The sequence below is a fragment of the Taeniopygia guttata genome, chromosome 34 (genome assembly GCF_048771995.1).
Source record: "Taeniopygia guttata chromosome 34, bTaeGut7.mat, whole genome shotgun sequence".
Classification (NCBI taxonomy): Eukaryota; Metazoa; Chordata; class Aves; order Passeriformes; family Estrildidae; genus Taeniopygia; species Taeniopygia guttata.
Genome location: NC_133059.1, coordinates 874,598 through 894,376, shown reverse-complemented (window position 1 = coordinate 894,376; position 19,779 = coordinate 874,598). Strand labels below are relative to the sequence as shown.

At 54.8% G+C, this 19,779-nt stretch overlaps 1 protein-coding gene and 1 pseudogene across 1 annotated transcript in view; one reads left to right on the top strand and one right to left on the bottom strand.

The window, feature by feature from the left end:
• The window catches only part of LOC121468955 (uncharacterized), a 2,238,800-nt gene that overhangs the window by 1,818,214 nt on the left and 400,807 nt on the right, over positions 1-19,779 (bottom strand). The window lies entirely within an intron of this gene.
• LOC140681328 (olfactory receptor 14J1-like) lies at positions 14,116-15,134 on the top strand (annotated as a pseudogene).

Genomic DNA, 19,779 nt, shown 5'->3' with positions numbered 1-19,779 from the left:
CATGGAGCTGGCAACTTTTTAATTCCAGAATAATGCCCCCAAGGTCCTTTAGTGTTCAGCTTTACCATGTTGTCTGTGGGTAACAAGGCTTGGTGGGGCCCTTTCCCTTTTGGCTGGAAGAGGGCCAGGACCTCTGCTTAAAGAAAAAAAAAGGAAAAAGAAAAAAAATACAATTAGATGAATTGTAAAAGATACAAATAAAATCCAAGTGTTAGTGAAACAACTTCTGTAACTTTGCATTAAGAGGTAAATGATCTTTTTAAAAAGAGAACTCACTTATTTACATTGTAAATGTGCTGATGGCATGGATCCATTTTACTGACCTCAACAGCCTTTTTTACAGTTTTTGGGGTTTGTTTCCAACATTCTTTTTTTTAAATTGTGGTCGAAGCAATAGGAAATTGATTGGGGCCCTTCCAGCTCCAGGCAGGACTGGGAATCTCAACTCTGTCAAACCCCAAATCCTTTAGAAGATGACCTTCCTTCTCACTCTGGGAATGAGCTGCACATTCCCTCTGAAATTGTCAGGGGTTTCTTACGGATGAAAAATCCCACTTACGGCTTTTTGCTCTGCTTTGGAAGTGGGAAGGGCAATTCTCCATCCATCAGCTCCAGACTGCACTGCCTCAGGAACACGGCTCACTTGCCAGCTTTGGCCCACTCATGGCACTTCTAGAGGAGGAAAAAGATGCAACTGCACAATTCCAGCCAAAAAGAAATGAAGAATGAATAGTGGAGATCCAGGCGTTCCTGCGGAGATCCAGGGGTTCAGCTGGGACTATGGGGAGTTTGGGTCCTTGCCAGTTGGATGTGTGTCCCCAGCTGCAATCTCCTGGCCTGCAGGGGAGTCTCACTCACCTGCCAAAGCAGAAAGCTCAGGCACTGTGCTCCAACGGGCTCGTCTGATGCAAAGCTGTCAGAGCAATGTGAGGGCACAGCCAGCCCAGCTGTGCCCGGGGCAGAGCCCAGCAGAGCCCTGGCAGAGCCCAGAGCAGCCTCAGCACCCGCAGAGCCCGGCTGCAAGGAGAGAAACCAGAAAGCGCCCGTCAGCTGAAGGCTGCTGTCCCCTTGTCCCAGCTGCCCACAGAGCCCAGGCCATGCTGGCCGTGCCCAGAGCTGTGCCCAGAGCTGCCCATCACTGCTGCCTTTGGGAGCAGAGCAGGAGGGCAGGACATTCCCAGCCTGCAGCCAGCCACAGCACATCCAGCCCCTCAGCAGCTGCCCAGAGCAGGAGCCTCCTTGTGCTTGTTGCCGTCTCCCAAAAGCTCTGATCCCACCATGCCAAGCAGACGGGGACTCACCTCACGCCATCCTCCGCTGGGAGAAAAGCTGGTCCCAAACGATGTCCTCAGCCTTCTCCAAGGGCACGGCCCATCCACGCTGCAGCTGCTCCCAGGCACTTCCCAATCCCGACTGGACCTTACATAGAATGCTTCCTCTAGAAAAACAAACAACAAACTGTTGAAAAGAGATTAGAGACAAGGGGAAACAAGAAAAAAACTCTTATCTCTGTCAGAGGTCTGAGGAAGGCCCAACCCCTACATGCTAGGGAAAATCCCACCCATGGGGGAGAGAAGGCCACACTTTCTCTCTTCCCTCCTACACTGCCCCCCAAAATAACAGTGATCCCAAAGCAAACAAGGGCAGTGGAGCAGCCCAAGCCCTTCCTTGCCTGCAAAGCCAAGCAGCCCCTGCACAGGTTCTGGAGTCCCACCTCTGCTCCCGCCATGGGGGTTTCTCTGTGCCGGGCTGGCTGCCCCAGCCCCAGCCCCAGCCTCAGCCCAGGCCATGCTGGGTGCTGGGGGCTGTTGGCAGGGCCAGGAGCCAACTCCCATCTTGTATCCACCCCAGCCCATGCCCCCAGCCCTGCCAAAAAGCAGCTGGGCAGCGACTGAAGTTGCATCTGCTCCAGCAAAGGGAGAAACTTTTGTTCCCAGCCAGTCTGAGCAATGCCCAAATCTGGGAGCATTTCCCCGGCTGTGGACTCATCTGCGAATTCGCTGTGGAGCCTGGCTTTGAAGACGGTGCCACAAGTCCATCATCTTCAGCTGCCAGTGGCCAGGTTGAGGAAGAGGTGTCATCCTTGATGTTGTCGTCGCTGTCTCCAGCAGCAGCAGCAGCCCCACCTGGTACAGCTTCTCCAGGGGCTCCTTCTCCTTCCCTGGGGGTCAGACCAGGCTGTCAGGGTTCTGCCCAGGGCCCCAGCTGTCAGGGAAGCAGGACAAGCAAAACCAGCTCGGATGGCAGCCACCAGTGCTGGACAGAGCAGCTCAGCTCCAGCACAAGGGCTGCGTGTTCCCACCCAACAATCCCAGTGCATTGATACAGGCAGGGAAAAAAGTCTGGGTTTCCTTGCTTCTGATTGCCAGGGCATGTGTGGACCTGTAACTTACCAGGGCCCTGGAGCAAAGTGTGCATGTGGCTCTCTCCCTTTTTCTATGGCAGGTGAATATCCTGTATCCAAGGATCACAGAACAGGTCTTCTAATGAAGGTCTGTCCAAGAAGTGCATGGATAAACACCACCTGATAAGATCTTGGCACTCTGGGCAGAGAAACCAGAAACCACCGGTCAGCTAGAGAAGGCTCCTGTCTGCTTTGCCCCACTCTTCCCATGCCCAGGCCATGCTGCTTTTGTGCTCAGAGCTGTGCCTAAACTTTCCCATCAATTCCCTATTGTGGAGGAGAGCAGGAGAGCAGGACATGTGCCACCTCCTCAGCAGCTGCCAGAGCGAGATGCTCACGAGCTGCTGCTGTCTCCCAGCACTGGTATTCCCCCGTGGCCAGAGATGAGGATCCACCTGGAGAGAGCCGCTGTGGCAGCGAGAGCTGATGGTCCCAGCTGATCTTCCGGCCCCTCCTGAAAGGGTGCTGCCCGCAGACCATCTGGTGCAGCAGGATGCCCAGGGACCAGATCGTTGCTGCCTCGCCATGGTACCAGCCCAAGTGGGTCCATTCCGGGGGGCTGTATGACAGTGTTCCTGTGGAATACAGATGGAGTTCATCAGGGGGATGCTGCTGCTTCCAGAGCCTGGCTCCAGCATCCCTGGGCATGCAGGGGCCGCCCCAGTGGCACACGGGGCGACTGCTGCACTCTCGCCAGCACCTGGGACTTGTCTACAAACTCAGGGCTGGACAAGAAGCCACTGGTGCTGGAAGAAGCCCCACCAAGACCTGACTGTGACATGCAAAGAAAAAACCCACTCAGGGCTGGGGGAAAAATCATCTCCTTATCCTCCCTGCCTTCAGTGCCCTAAAAATATTATGAAGCCAAGGCAAACAAGGTGAGTGGAGCAGCCCAAGCCCTTCCTCTTACCTACACACCAAACTGGCTGGTGCACTGGTTCTGGCTCCCTCCTATGCTACCCCCACCCACGGGTGCTTTTGTCGGGCTGGCTGCTGCTGCTCCAACCCCAGCCCCAGGCAGAGTGGTGGGCAAAGGCTGCCAGTGGGGCTGGAAGATGCCTCCCCACCCAGCCCCGCTCAAAAGCAAATCAGGGGAAGGCTCAGTACCCTGACTGGCAGCAAAAGGGAGAATCCTCGCTGCCACACCCAGCTTGGCCTGTGAGATGTTGGGCCATGAGGTGGCGGGACCGGGAGCACACCCCTGCCCAGGCTCACCTGCAAAGTGAGTGTAGGCTGTGTCTTGCAGGTAGGTGCCACAGCCAAAGTCGATCAATTTTGCCTGGCCAGTGGCCAGGTCAACCAGGATGTTCTCTGGTTTGATGTCGCGGTGCAGGACCCCTCGGCTGGTGCAGTGCCGCACGGCCTCCAGCACCTGGCGGAACAGCTGCCGTGCCACCTCTTCAGACAGGAACCTCCGTGCCCGAATGAAATGCAGGAGGTCCTGAGACCGCTCCGGCCGCTCCAGCACCATCACGATGTTGTTGGGGAGCTCAAGCCACTCCAGCAGCTGGACCACACCAGGGAAGCCAGTGGACACCTTGTCCAGCAGCACGATCTCCAGGGGTGCGCTGGTGCCGTCAGGCTGCGGGAGGACCACGGTGCCACCAGTGGGACTGATGTCCTGCCAGGGCTGGGGAACCCCTCAGCCAGCCCGGGATGCTCTGCGCCCTGCGCTGGCCCCATGCCCGCTCCCCATCGAGGGGTCCTGGTGGCTTCCCCCATGCCGGGCCTCGCCTCATCCCCTCCCGGCACGGCCCGGCTGTTCCCGCTGGCCCCGCTCACTCACCAGCTCGTCCCAGTGCCGGACGCGGTTCCGTGGCACCCTTTTGATGGCCACCTGCAAACCAAACGCACCACCGGGCTCAGCTCGCCGCCCGCTCTGCTGAGCCCCATCCTCCTCCTCTGCCTCCTCCTCCTCCTCCTCCGCCTCCTCCATCCTCCTCCTCCTCCTCCTCCTGCGCCCGCCGCCGGCCCCGCCGCTCACCGGGGCACCGTCCGAGAGCCGCGTGGCTGCGAAGACGCTGCCGAAGCCGCCGCGCCCCAGCAGCGAACCCACTCGGTAGCGCTGCTGCAGCGCCTCCTGCGCCTTCCCTGCGGGCGGGACGCGGCTGTCAGCGCTCGGCCCGGGGCCAGGAGCGGCCCCCGAGCGCCCCTCAACCGCCCCGGGCCGGCCATCCCCAGGCCTTCGGTCTCGGGAACGGGACACGGGAGGCTCGGGGCCGGCGGCCGCGCTGCTGAGCAGCGGAGCTCGGGCCGGGGAAGCCGCGGCGGAGGCGGCAGCGGCCGTGCCGCGTGTGTCCTCCGCGGGGCCCGGGAGGAGCCGGGGCCGGGGCCGGGGCCGGGCTCGGGCCAGGCGGAGCCAAAGGGCGGCGATGCCCCAGCCCCAGGCACTGATGCCCGCCCAGCAGCGCCACCGCCAGCACGCCCAGAGCCGGGCGGAGGCGAGACCGCGGCGGGGCGGGCGGGGACGGGGACGGGGCAGCCCCGCCCGGGGCCGGGGGCGGGCCGGGGGCATGGCCCGGCCCGGCATGGGGGAGAAGGAGGCGGGGAGAGGGGAGGGACAGCGGGTGAGGGACACCGAGAGGAAGGTGTCCCACAGCCGGAGAGAAAGAAGAGAAAGAGAAAGAAGAGAAAAACTGCTTTTGCTGCCGCTGCTGCCGCCGCTGCTGCCGCCGCCGCCGCTGCTGCCTCTGCAACTGAAGCACCGAGGCCGTTTGTCCGCGTGTCCGTTCCCCGCTCGCCCCACGGCCGAGCCCCGCGCGCCCCGGGGACAGCCCCTTCCTCTGTCCAAACACGGGAACTTTGCCGTGTTGAGCCCAGATCCAGAGTCTGGACTCCTGCACACTGGCAGAGAAATCCCCTCGGCCGCTGTGTCGCTGCTGTGCATTGTCCTTGCTGAGGTTCAAACACTATTGGGGCACATTCCCTGGGTGTAGGATTCATACGTGACCCAAGCACTGCACTTATGTCTCCAGCGTTGCTTTCCAGTAAAAACAGGGGAAGGAAAACTGTGTGTAGCTCATGGTATTTTAGAGTGTCTAAAACTTGCCAAATTGTGGATTTTAGAAGTGAGATCCATTTGCAATTAATGGGATGGGGAAGTAGTGTAAGATGGAAAAGGGGAGCATAAAAATAAACAGAGAAAAACGTCTTGGATTATTTCTTTCCATTTTCATTTCATTTCTTAAAAGCTGTTTCAGTTTTCCCAGAATCTTCTCCACAATCCCGTTTGCTGTTTCCAAGAACCTTTGCTGAGAATGAGGAAGCTTTGAGCAGTTTCTGTCACAAGATGTGCCACCAGCTGCAGCTTCTCTTGGCTTTCCACACCGTGTGTGCAGCTCGACTCTTGCAGAAAAGTGGGACAAATATTTGAAGAACTTTATAGCTTGTTCTTTCTTTTCCTTGTGGGCTGGGCAGTTGTGCCATGGGTGAGATTTTCACTGTTATTGCTCTAGCCTAAGAAACCATGACGGGCTCCCAGGAATTGTCAGGGAATGCAGAGAAAGAATCTCCCGAGCCTGCAGCCAGAAATGGAGAGCTGTGTGATAATCGTTCCAACATCCCCATGGACATCTTGAAAGTGATGTAGAAGATGAAAATGGGCTGACAGAGGGAGTTTTTTTCTGTGTTCAGTTTAGAAGCTTCCACCTCTCGAGCACTGATATAAATCAAGAGTACAATCAGTGCATGGAAAGCACCAGAACAAGCTGGTCCTCTCAGTGGATGGATGAAAGAATCTGAAAAGGAAAAAAGCAGGGAATGATTTTGTGAACTTTCCCTGTACAATGGAACATTTTTACTAATAATTTCCAACCCATTCCCTCCGCTTTTGTCCTTCCTAACAAGGCCATTTTCATCCCAGATTCCCCATGAAGTAAGAACCCTGAGCTTGTGGAAGTGCCTGAAAGATGCCCTGTTCCTCTGCAGGGACACTCAGGCTGGAGCAGGAGCCCTCTCTGGGGAAGCCTCCTCCGAGCTGGAATTTGTGCCGTGCTGGGAGAGGAGGAGGAGGGGAGAAGGCCGGGCACTGTGTGGCAGGAGCAGGGATTTGGGCCGCAGGACATTCCGTCTGTGCCGCTGCCCCACAATGGGCGGGAACGCTGTGGGGATAACTGGGGGGCACTGGAGCGGAATATGGATGGCACTGGGGGGAACTGGGAGGGCATGGAATTAACTCAGGTGTATTGGGAGGGACTGGGCTGTACTGAGATGGATTGGAGGGGCACGGGGGATGTACTGGGCTGTGCTGGGAGGGACTGGAGGGGCACTGGGGCTGTACTGGGAATGAACTGGGCTGTACTGGGAGGGACTGGAGGGGTTGAATGGGCTGTTCCCGCCTCCACAGCCTCCCATTGGCCGTGACTCCCGCCCATCGCAGCCTCCAACCAATCAGCGTCAGGGATCGATCATGGCTTTGGGGGCGGTGCCTGGAGCCTGCGCCATCTTTTCTTTTGCCTACAACTCCCATCATGCCCCGCAGCCCGATAGAGCCCCATTGGGGCCGGGACTACAACGCCCATCATGCCCCGCGTTCCACAGAACCGCCCCGGTACCGCCCCCATCTGTCCCACAAGTGTCCCCCAGACCCTCCGGGATCCCCAAGTGCCCCTCAGCGCCCATTCGGGACCCCCCAAAATTTTACTGGCAAAGTACAAAAAACAAGAAACTTTGGAAAAGCATTTAATACAAAACCAATCCAACACAAAGCACTTGTCATAGCAGTAACTTCATTCACTAGCCTATTTAGCCTGGAAAGCCTTAAACACTTAAGTTGTTCAGGTACCCAAAAATGTTCCATATAAAGAGCATTAGAAGGAGAGGAAAGAAAGAGGGAGACAGGAAGACAGAAGCTCCACAGAAAGACACACATGTGGCTCCCAGCTCCCGGGGTTCCAGTGTGGCTGAGACACAAACCCCAGGAGAGGCAGAGTCCATAGCAGGGGCTGACCTTGTGCTCCTTGGTTTTACGCCCCTGGGCCTTCGTGGGGCTCCCCCCAGCTGGGACTTCTGATTGCTCGGGCGTTCAGAGCTGGGTTTACACTGTCCCAGCTGTGTGACTGATTGACAGCTCAGCCCAAGGTGTCTCGGGACATCGATCTCATCCAGCCTCTGACAGCGACCATGGTGACACTGGGGAACCTCATGGAGCCATGGGTCAGCTGTGACAAGGCAGGTCCAAGGACACCCTGGTGACACTGGGGAACCTCATGGAGCCATGGGTCAGCTGTGACAATGCAGGTCCAAGGACACCCTGGTGACACTGGGGAACCTCATGGAGCCATGGGTCAGTTGTGACAAGGCAGGTCCAAGGACACCCTGGTGACACTGGGGAACCTCATGGAGCCATGGGTCAGTTGGGACAGTGCAGGTCCAAGGACACCCTGGTGACACTGGGGAACCTCATGGAGCCATGGGTCAGCTGTGACAAGGCAGGTCCAAGGACACCCTGGTGACACTGGGGAACCTCATGGAGCCATGGGTCAGTTGTGACAGTGCAGGTCCAAGGACACCCTGGTGACACTGGGGAACCTCATGGAGCCATGGGTCAGTTGTGACAATGCAGGTCCAAGGACACTCTGGTGACACTGGGGAACCTCATGGAGCCATGGGTCAGTTGTGACAATGCAGGTCCAAGGACACCCTGGTGACACTGGGGAACCTCATGGGACCATGGGTCAGCTGTGACAAGGCAGGTCCAAGGACACCCTGGTGACACTGGGGAACCTCATGGCGCCATGGGTCAGTTGTGACAGTGCAGGTCCAAGGACACCTTGGTGACACTGGGGAACCTCATGGGACCATGGGTCAGTTGGGACACTGTGGGGACCTCATGGAATCAGAGGAAACCATTGGGAAACTCCCATGAAACCAAGGGCCCAGGGTGACACTGTGGAGCCCAGAGTGTCACAGAGGAGCTGTTGTGACACTGTGGGTCCCCATGGAACCAAGGGAACATGGGACAGGCTGATGCCTTGAGTTTTCGCTTCCATATTTTCCAGATTCTGTCCTGTATCTGTACCTCTGAACTTCATACAGAGTGTCAGCAAGTTCTCTTCACAGTGTAGTCAGACAAAACAATCCTCTTACAGCCCAAGAGCCAAGAACACCACTGCAGCTTCAGGCCCAAAAAGTGAAAACAACAGCGAATTGAAGAGAGCAGACTGGGAGGGTGGGGCTGCATAACCTGAAGGTGTAATTGGACAATTAACCCCAATATGGAAATGAATCAGAACATAAAAAGTGTGGAAACCTGTTGTCCATCCTAGGTGTACCCTCAGCCAGGCCCCTGTACTGCCCAAGGTGAATCCTTTGAAGGCCTTTTGAATAAATCCCCACTTTATTCCTGTAACACTGTCCAGCTTCTGCTCTAGGTGGCCTCTCTAGGCTGGGCCACCTGGGGGCCACCTGACAGGTCCAGCTGACCTTGGCATGTCCAGGGCTGCTGCTCATCTGCCCCTGGAGCACTGGGGCTCAGTGCTCTCCTTCCTGTGGAAAGAACTGTCCTTCTCCTCCAGGTGCCCATGGCCAACATTTGGATTCCTCCTCTTATTGTGCTTTTATGCAAAGATTGTTCCCAGATAAAATCTGCGAGGACAGACAGATCTGGCTGCCTTGGCCACCCAGGGGCCACCTCTCATCTGCCTTTGAAACACTGGGACCCTGTGCTTTTCTTTCTTATGGGAAAAAAGCACCTTTCACATCCAGACACCCATGGCCAATGTTGGGAATCCGCCTCCAGGGTTCCCTATATCCAAGGATTTCTCCCAGGTGAAAGCTTCCAGGAGAGACAAGTCTGGCTCGCCTTGGTTTCCAAGAGCTAATTCTTATCTGCCTTTGAAACACTGGGGCTCTGTGCTTTCCTTGCTGATGAAAAGAACTCTTCTTCCTGCCCAGGTGCCCATGGCCAAAACTGAGATTCCACCTTCAAAACTCTGAATATCCAAGGATTTCCCCCAGATAAAAGGTGCCAGGAAAAAACAGGTCTGACTCTCTTGGCCTATGGTGACCACCTCTCATCTTCTTCCAAAACACCTGGGCTTCACCTGGGCTTTTCTTTCCTATGGGAAAAACCATCCATCTTGACCAGGTGGCCAAAGTTGGGAATCCTCCTCCAGAATTCCCTAGATCCAAAGATTTCTCAGTGATGAAAGCTACCAAGACAAACGGGTCTGACTGGCTCAGCCTCTCAGGAGCCACCTCTCTCCTCCTCTGCCTTTGAAACACTGCGGCTCTGGGCTTTCCTTCCTATGGAAAAGAACCGTCCTTCTTACCAATGCAGAAATGGCCAAAATTTTGGTTCCACCTCCAAAGTTCCTTTATCCAAGGGTTGCTTTCAGACAAAAGCTACCAGGACAGAGAGGTCTGGCTGCCCTTGGCCTCTGAAAGCCGTGTTTCATCTGCCCCTGAAACACCGGTGTTCCATGCTTTTCTTCCTGTGTAAAAGAACTGTCCTTCACCTCCAGGCAACCAGGTCCGAAACTGGTATTCCACCTCTAAAATTCCCTATGTCCAAGGACAAAATCTGCCAGCACCATCTGATCTGGCTGGCCTTGGCCTCTGGTGGATGAGCCACAGCCCCTGGAACATTGGGGTTCGTTTGCTCCCTTCCTATGGAGACCATGGTGATACTGTGAGGACCTGGTGGTACTTTCCCTAAAAAAAATTGCAATTTGTAAAAGTATCTCTCAGAACAATACCTGGCAGCTTTGGCTGGCCTTGTCCTCTAGTGGGCACCTTTCATCTGCCCCTAAAACAGTGGCACTCTATTCCTTCATTCCTGGGGAAAATAGCTGGTCTTCATGTCCAGGAACCACAGCAAAAATAAGAATTGGCCACCAAGCCTGCCTGGGCTCATGGAACCATCTGCAGGCCCCGGGCAGATATTGACCCTTCCAGTGCTGCCATCCTCCCTCCAGTGAGAGAAAAGGACACAGGGCAGGCACACAGAGGGGCAACATGAAGACACCGAGGTCAGTGAAGAGGAAGTTGAGTCCCAGATGGGAGGGATGAGGAGATGCTTTGATCTCAGGGCTGAAATCCTCTGCTAAAGCTATGGAGAAGGATGCCATTGATACATCAGACTCTCTTTTTCCCTATAAGGCATTGAAAAATATGGGGAGATGACTTGTTCAGCAAAGGCCTCCATGCTAAAGTAAGGAAATATTGAAGTAGCTTGATGCCATGAGGTGTTTGAACAGACAAAGAGAGCAGAGTGATGAGACCCTGTGCCCTCAGGGAGAGAAGAAGAAGATCTCTATTCCCAGAGATTAGGATGATTTCAGAAAGAGATGAAGAGAACCTTTGCTCTTAAACAGCACATCTTTAAACTAATACCACTTAAATTGACATGTCCCCTAAACACAGCTGTGGGAAAATCTGTGAAAAAATGGGAGAGATTTCACAATTGCAGATTTTTCCTAGTGGCTGCTATTCATGGAAAAGAAAAGCCATGAGATAATTGTTTTCTTGTGGAGAAGTCTCCAACACATTAACAAGAGGAGGTTCTTTCCCTAAGTGAACTGAAGAAAGACTATTCTAGAGGTGGAAAATTGACAGAAAATTTTAGATTTTGTCTCTTTACATTGTCAGATTGTATGGAGAAAGGAAGTGTTCTGAAAGTTTAGTTTTGATCCTTATTACTCTGTCTTTTAGTTACTCTTAAGAAACTTTTCTTTATACCATTTAAAAGTTTTGAGCCGACTTTGCCTTTCTTCTAATCCTATTTCAAGAGCAGGAGATGAGTAAGTATATTGTAGTGTGTGCACTGGTAATTAGACAGCACTGAACCCACCACACTTATTGATATATTGCCCAAGAAATCCCAAAATGGTGAACCAAAACCACTACAGAAACTTCCTGATGAACTGCCCCAGACCAGAGGGAAACCAAGGCAGAGCCGTGGTTTGTCAGGAGTTGCCTGAACCTAATGAGCCCCGTGGTGCATTTGGAACTGAGCCCGGGAACCTCAGGGCCTGAGAGGAGATTGCACAAACCTTTCCAGGAGTCAATGGCAGAAGAAAACCCCAAACTGTCTCAAAGCATTAATGGGTGCCACTGAGGTCCATTCCCAACACAGGCTCCTCATGGACTCCTTGAAGGAGAGAATTGGAGACTCAAAATGGCACAAAAACCTCTCGGTGTGGAAAGGAAAATCCAAAGTACCTGAAAAAAGTTTAGTATCTCAGAGTATTAATGAGCCCCAGTGAGTGTCAGTACAAAGCTCTCAAGGGACTCCTTAAGGCAGATAATTGAGGCCATGATTGCACAAACCTCTCACAGAGTCTGTATCAAAAGGGAAACACCAAGTACCTTAAAAGAAATGCAGTTCTGGGAGCATGAAGGAGCCCCCAGGGCCATTCCTGACCAAGGCTCCCCAGGGACTCCTTCCAGCAGATCCTTCAGGCCACTGGGATATGGGCTAGGGGGGGATGCTGAGGGCAGGACCAGGGGGTGACAGTGCCCAGCCTGGCCAGGAGGCCCCAGGGCCTCAGGACAAGGTGTCTCCTCCCAGCCCTTGGTGGCACAGACCCTGCTGTGCCCCAGGGCACCAAGACTTGGCTTCTCTTTGTCCCCACCTGTCATCAGTGCCTCCAGTTCTCTGCTCTGTCTGGGGCCTGGGGACACTTTCTCAGTCGTGTCCCTCAGCGGGACCCATTAAAAGTCCAAGAAACTTTGGAGTTGGATTGTGACTTGGAGTTCTGGAGAGGTTTCTGCAGCTCCCTCTCAGGGCCTGATGTTCAGGGCCTGAGCACAAAGCCCCAGAGGGTCATTAAAGTCCTTGTGCTGTGTCTGTGCTGCTGAGCTGGGCCGGGCTCCTGGCACAGAGGGTGATCCTGGTAACCAAGCAGAGCTTCAAAAGCACATTTCTCTTGCTGAGCAGCTCTTCTCCCAGCCCAGCAGGGCTGGGGCACTGCCTGCAGCCAGCCCGGGCACAGCACAGAGGCACAGAGAGCTTCAATCAGTCAGGGCTGGGAAGGGGCTGAGAAGTGCCCGGGGCAGAATCACTGCCAGCCCTTGGCACAGGAACCTCTGGCTGCAGGACAATGCAGCTGCAGCTCCTGGAGAGATCTCCTAAAGCTGGAACATCCCAATGCCCACAGCCCCTGTGAGTGCATTCTCTGCTCATCTCCTGTGCAGAGCAGCCAGGGGTGCCCAGGGCTGTCCTGCAGAGCAGGGTCCTGCAGCCCAGGGCGCTGTGCTGGGCCAGGACTCTGCTGCCTGCCAGGGACAGCTCTCAGCCGGCCCTGGAGCTGCTCCCAGCGCTGGCCAGGAGCTGTGGGGGGAAGGAGCCACCCTGATCAGGGCAGGTGCTGCTGCTGAGAGGGGCTGGGTGGGGCAGGGCTGCTCCCAGCTCCAGACCAGCCTGGGCACAGCTCCGGAGGGCACTTCCCAAAGAAGGTAAGCCTGGGATTGCTGTAAAGGTCAGGAGATTTCCTGAGAGTGTTTTCAATTTCCTGCTTGGAGCAGGATGGGAAAGTTGGGGTGATGACAAAAATATTTTTGCTATTTATACATCTTTCATGTATTGGTATCTCTGTAAATTAGTTTGATATAATTATAAAATTATAATCCTTATTTAACTCTATTAAACTCTTAATTAACGTTATTAATTTACTATTATGTACTTACATAATTGTAATCCTTTACTGATTCTAGTATGTTTCCTACCTATCTCTTAGATTTCAGAACAATAAGGTGACTGTCTAAATACATTCCTGAAATACTGCATTGTCTTATTATCGGGAAGAGGACCTACAAGAAGAACACACACTATGTGAGCAGTCATAACTAAAGTGGGGCAAAGAAGCCCTTGGACATACTCCAATGGGTTGAGCCAGGGGTATGTAACTGGGGCAACTGAATCTCCTACAGGAGGTTCCCATAAATATCCTAATTAATCAACCTTAACAAATTGTTGAAATCAGGTTCTGGGTGTGCCCCATTCCCACTGGTATACCTGGAAGCTTCCAATAAAGGTCAGGGTTTTACTTTATTGTTCTAACACTGTTGCAAAGGGTTTTTTTCTCTTTTGATTATAGACAACAGGGGGATGAGAGAAGCAGAAGAGGAATTGTAATCCCAGAATCACAGAACATTCTGAATTGAAAGGGCCACACGGGATCATCAAAGGAATGTTTGAACATTTACAGAGACTCCAGAACTGTGACTTTGGGTGGTCAGTCTCTCTGCTGGGAGCCTCCCAAAGGGCCTTCAGCCACTCCTCAGCCCTGGACAGCAGCAGCATCACCTCTGCAGGGCCCAGCAGGGCTCTCCTGAGCTGCCCTTGCCCAGCTGCACACAGAGCCTGCCCCAGCCAGGGCCCTGCACACAGGCAGGTTTCTGTAGGGCCGGGCCGAGGGCACACAGGGTGGGATGGGCTCTGCTGGCAGGGACAAGGCACCTCTCAGGAGGGAATGTCCAGGCCCAGGGAGATGCTCAGGGAAGCAGAGGGGGCTGAGCAGAGCAGTGCTGGGGGAACAAGCCCATCCAGCCCCTCACCTGCCCTCAGCCACAGGGAATCCTTTGCCTCTCACATCTCTCAGTGGCAAACCCTGAGTGCAGCAGGAATGCTGGGGATTTCTGACCTCAGAGAGCCAGGAATGGTGTATGGGTAGGAAAACAATTCCTAAAACAACTCCTGGGACCTGGGTGAAGGTTTTCCCAGAGCAGGAACAAGGGTGGGTGAGTCCCAGCAGGACAGGCTGCAGGGAATGGCCCAGGTTTGGCTCCAAACAGCCTCTCCTGACTTGTCCCTGTCCTTTCTCCATGACCAGGTGCCCATGTGCAGCCACAGCAAATGTCCAACAGCAGCTCCATCAGCCACTTCCTCCTGCTGGCACTGGCAGACACGCGGCAGCTGCAGCTCCTGCACTTCTGCCTCTTCCTGGGCATCTCCCTGGCTGCCCTCCTGGGCAACAGCCTCATCATCAGCGCCGTAGCCTGCGGCCACCACCTGCACACGCCCATGTTCTTCTTCCTGCTCCACCTGGCCCTCAGCGACCTGGGCTCCATCTGCACCACTGTCCCCAAAGCCATGCACAATTCCCTCTGGGACACCAGGAACATCTCCTACACAGGATGTGCTGCACAGCTCTTTTTCTTTCTCTTCTTCATTGGAGCAGAGTATTTCCTCCTGACCATCATGTGCTACGACCGCTACGTGTCCATCTGCAAACCCCTGCACTACGGGACCCTCCTGGGCAGCAGAGCTTGTGCCCACATGGCAGCAGCTGCCTGGGCCAGTGCCTTTCTCAATGCTCTGCTGCACACGGCCAATACATTTTCCCTGCCCCTGTGCCATGGCAATGCCCTGGGACAGTTCTTCTGTGAAATCCCCCAGATCCTCAAGCTGTCTTGCTCCAAATCCTATCTCAGGGAACTTGGTCTCATTGCTGTTACTGTGTCTGTGGGATTTGGATGTTCTGTGTTCATGGTTTTCTCCTATGTGCAGATCTTCAGGGCTGTGCTGAGGATCCCCTCTGAGCAGGGACGGCACAAAGCCTTTTCCACCTGCCTCCCTCACCTGGCCGTGGTCTCTCTGTTCCTCACAACTGTAGTATTTGCTCACCTGAAGCCCCCCTCGATGTCCTCCCCATCCCTGGATCTGGCCCTGTCAGTTCTGTACTCAGTGGTGCCTCCAGCCCTGAACCCCCTCATCTACAGCCTGAGGAACCAGGAGCTCAAGGCTGCAGTGTGGAGACTGATGACTGGATGCTTTCAGGGACATTAAAGTGCTGAACAATTTATCTAAATCACATGTAATAAAAGTCATCTTTGATACTTCTTGTTGGTTTCATGCAAAGGTTCTTTTTCAATCTTTTAGTTTTTTTTCATATGGTTCACAAAGAAATGTCATTCCTTGTGCCATTTATCGTTTTGTTTCTCTCCACTTTTCCTGTGGCCACAAACTGTGTAAATGAGGGGCAGTGTTCTTGGTGCCTTTCAAGAAACTAAAGGATGTCCCAGCCAAGTTTTCTGCAGAGATGCCCTTTTGTTGCCTTCTCTGGAGCTGCAGCAGCAATGTCTGTGTGCAGAGCTGGGGCAGATCAGTGCTGGCACAGCAGCTGTGCCCAGGAGCAGCAGCACTTGGTGCTGCCAGTGCTGCTCCCGTGGCCCTGCCCCGCTGCCCTGGTGGCCCTGGTGTTGCTGCAGGGCCTGAGTGCTCTCGGGGCCGGGCACAGTCCTGGGGGTGGCAGTGCCGGGGCTGCAGCAGGGACAGGCCATGGGCACTGCTGGGGCAGCGCTGCCGCCTCAGGCCAGGGCCTGGGGGCTCCAGGCTCCTTGCCCAGGCTCTCTCAAGAACATGGCCAGGTCAATGCTCAGCACAGAAAACCCCCGTGAGCAGCCCCAGGCTGTTGGTGTGGGGACAGCACAAATGCCATCAGCCCCTGGGGCCAGGAAGGGCTGGGGGACACCAGGGAAACCACTCAGCTTTGTCCTGGCCTCTGCAGTCAGCCAGAAATTTCTTCCCATCAGCTGGGAGTTTCCTGTCCCACTGCAGACGCTGCTGCTCAGAGCCAGGGCTGCCTGGCAGCCACCCCCAAACTGCCCTGAGCATTTCCTTGGCTTCACCTTTGCTTTCTTTACTATTCCTGATACAAATTTCTTCCTCTTGCCCACCCCTGTTCCCTGCCCTGCAAACAGCCCATCCCTGTTTGCCCTTTCCTCTCTGGCCCCACTCCCCATTGCAGTTCCTGACTTGGCACCATGGGAACGGCCCTTGGGGAGCAGGATCATCCCACAAGTGCTGCAGGAATTGTCTGCAGGCTCCTGCAGTGCCTGGTGCTGCTCCCTTGCCAGAGGCACCCCAGGCCAGGGGGGCACATCTGGGCTGCTGTGTCTGGCTGTGGGGCTCCCTGTTCTGGGCAGTGAGGAGGAGCTGCAGAGGCTCTGCAGGACTGACAGGATGGGCTTTGGGGCTGTGAGGAGAAGCTGAGGGACCTGGGCTGCTGGAGCTTCTGAAGAGGAGGCCCAGGGCTCCTCCTGCAACTGCTCCAAGGGTGGTTTCAGAGAATCACACAATCAGCAAGGTTGGAAAAGACCTTGGAGATCATCAAGTCCAACCTATGCCCTGACACCACTTTGTGTCCCCTGAGCCTCCTCTTCTCCAGGATAAACAACCCCAGCTCCCTCAGCTGCTCCTCACAGGATTTGTGCTCCAGACCCCTCACCAGCCTTGTTGCCCTTCTCTGGACATGCTCCAGCCCCTCCATGGTCTTCCTAAATTGAGGGGCTCTGAATTGGACACAGCACTTGAGGTGCTGCACAACCAGCGCTGAGCACAGGGGAAGAATCACTGCCCTGCTCCTGCTGCCCACACCATTCCTGATCCATAGGAGTGCCAGGGGTTGGATGAGGGACTTGGTGGGCAGGGGGTGGGGACAAAGTGTTAATGATTGTCAAACACGAAGGGTCATGATTGTCATATCTATTAAGAGTGCATAAGGAGGTGCTGGGGATCAATATCAATTGGACATTGTTGATATCAATCTATAAACAGGAAAAGAAAACCGGACAAAACACTTTGCTCTTAATTGTTTTCAATACAGTATATTCACTTTGAACATACTTCTGAAATCTGTCTCATGAACCACAGAAGAATTAAAAATTTAAATTATTCCCGTGGGCTTTCATTGTTTGGGGCTTTTGAACAAATGTTTATGAGCTTTTGTCACTGAATTCCTGAAGTAAAGACTTCAAGAAAGAAGAGGCCTGTGGAGTAGGAAAATTCATCAGCAACCCCCAAGGGGCTGAGGATCCATGCCCATCAGAGCAGCAATGAGCAGAAATGGGCACAGCTTTGTGGCTGCCCCAGCTCTGGGATGGGCCCTGGGCCTGGAGCAGGAGCAGCTCTGCAGGGCCCCAAGGCCGGGGCTCTTGTGCTGGCCTGGGCAGATGGGATGGCAGGAGGGGTGTCAGAGCTCTCAGCACCTCAGCCAGAGGGGAGCAGGACACCCAGGGAGCCTCCTTTGCCTTGGCCAGGCCCCTTCCCCCATGGTGGGGCTGAGTCCTGGCTGAGCTGCAGCTGCTGCTGTGCCCTTGGCAGGGGCTGAGGCCGTGGGGCAGTGCCCAGAGCAGCCTGGCCTGAGCAGAGCTGTGGGGCCAGAGCCGGCTGGGCTGTGCTGGGGAGAGGCCCTTGGTGCTGCCCAGAGCTCAGGGCAGCTGGCAGAGCTTGCAGGGAGCTGGGCTGGGCTGGGAGAGCCTGGCACAGAAACCATCAGTGTCCATCTCAGCCTGGATGAGCGTGCAGGGGCCAAGGACAGCAGGCCCTTGGGTAATGCTCAGTGGGTTTTTCGCTCATAAATTATCATCAATACCATTTTTTAACCCCCACCATCTAAGTCACTGTCTGCCTCTTGGATGTGACCCATAAGCTCTGTTAACCAGGTTTGTGCTATCGCTACATAGGAACAAAATAAACTACCCTGCAGTGCCTGTTTTATCTGGGATTCCAGTCTGAGGCCTGCATGAAGTTAGAGGGGAGAAGAGGAAGAGAGCTCCAGCAGAGCAGCACTGCCAGGGAGCAGCAGGGACTGGTCCTTTTGGAGCTGCCCTTCCCAACTCCACCCTCTCCTTCCCAGCCCTGCTGTGGCTGTAAGGCCGCAGTGCTCTGGCAGCTTGGTCACTGTCCTGCTGCGTGTCCGTGCTGTGACCACAGGCAGGGACAGGCCGTGGGCACTGCTGGGACACAGCTGGGCTCCAGCACAGCAGCTCCATCAGCAAAGGGCATCTCCTGAGGGCAGGGCAGGAAGGCTTTGCTCTCCTCCAGAGCTGCTGTCAGCAATGTGCTCCAGGAATGCCCTGGCACAGCACAGCCCAGTGCCTGGGCAGAGGGCGAGTGTGCAGGGGGGCACACAGCAGTGTCCTGGCACAGCCAGAGCTCCTGGCATGGACCTGATGGAGGAGCAGAGCAGGGCCTGGGCTGTGTCTTTGTTCTGGGGACAGCCTGGGAAGGTGCCCCACGACAATTGTCCCACACCAGCCCCTGCAACCACCATTGCCAGCACTGGCCTCTCCCCCACCTGCAGGAGGTTGTTTGTCCCTGCATGGAGGGACACCAAGTGACCAGGCCAGCAGGCCATGTTTGCTCTGTACTGGGGAGATTTTAGCAGTGCATCGTGTGTGTGTGTGTGTGGGGAGATGAACCTGTGTGAGCACAAACACCATCAGCAGCACTTAGGAGTGGCAGAGTTCCAGTGGCACAAACAGTGCCTTGAGGCCATTTTACAATGAGAGTAACCTCCTCTGGGGAAATCACCTGAATTCTTTGCTGGGGTGTGGTTGGAACAGCATAGAGACAAACATCCTGGGCAGGGAAGCTCCAGGAAAAAATGCTCAGGGCAGCCATGGACTGCACAGAGAGACATTGGATGGAGTGAGGGTCTGTGGGGAGAAAACCCTGCTGCCTCCCTTCTGAACCACCCTGAGGACCTGGACAGGGCTGTGCTGTGTTCTGGCCACTGATCTGGGACTGAGGGATGTGGAAAAGGCCTTTGGTGTCAGGCCTGTTGAGAAGGCTGGGCAGCGTCACTGTGGCACCTCTCTCAAACTCCCTGGAAAGGCCAGAGCCATCCCAGAGGGTCCTGGGCACTTGGGAAGGGCAGACATGGAACCAGTCTGGGCAGGGAGGGGGACTGGGAGAGTCACGGACTGGTCAGGCTCGGCAAAGAACGGGATGTGGCAAATCCTCCTGCAGCCATTCCAGGCACTGGCAGGACAAGGCAGGGACTGCAGAACCCACGTGGGAGGGAAAAGAAGGGGATGTTGTGTGCACAGGCTTCAGCAGGCCTGTGACAGGGTCTGCTGTGGTCTCCTCAGAGCCAGACTGGAGAGACCCGGGCTGAAGGAGTGGAACATGGGGTGGGTGGGAATTTGGCTGAACAATGAGGCTCAAATGTCATCCATGGTACAGAGTCCTCTTGGCAGCCACGCCCTGCTGACATCCCTCAGTGACCAGCCCTTGACCACCACTGTGGATTATTTCTATTATCTCTACAAGGACATGAAATGCACTTTCAATTCTTGGTGGATGCTGCCAAATTGCAGGGAGTCTGTGACTGAACTCATCTAGTAATGGTGACTGCTAAACATAACTGGGCAAGATGACTGAGTTGGGTAAATTTGTCTTGCCATCAGGTGTCAAGCAAGCCACAAGGAAAGGGAGAAAAAACGTATGCATCAGAAGAAAGGAAGTTCAACAGGGAAAAAAACCAAAACCGACCAAAAAAACCCTCCAAACCCAACTAAAAAAAAGCACAGCAAGACACACTAACAGAAGAAAAGCAAATCCACAGGAAATTGCCTATCAGCAGAAACTGTTTGACAACCTTCTGGCGGGATAAGATTCTGTATGTGTAGGTGCTGTTTTGAAAGAA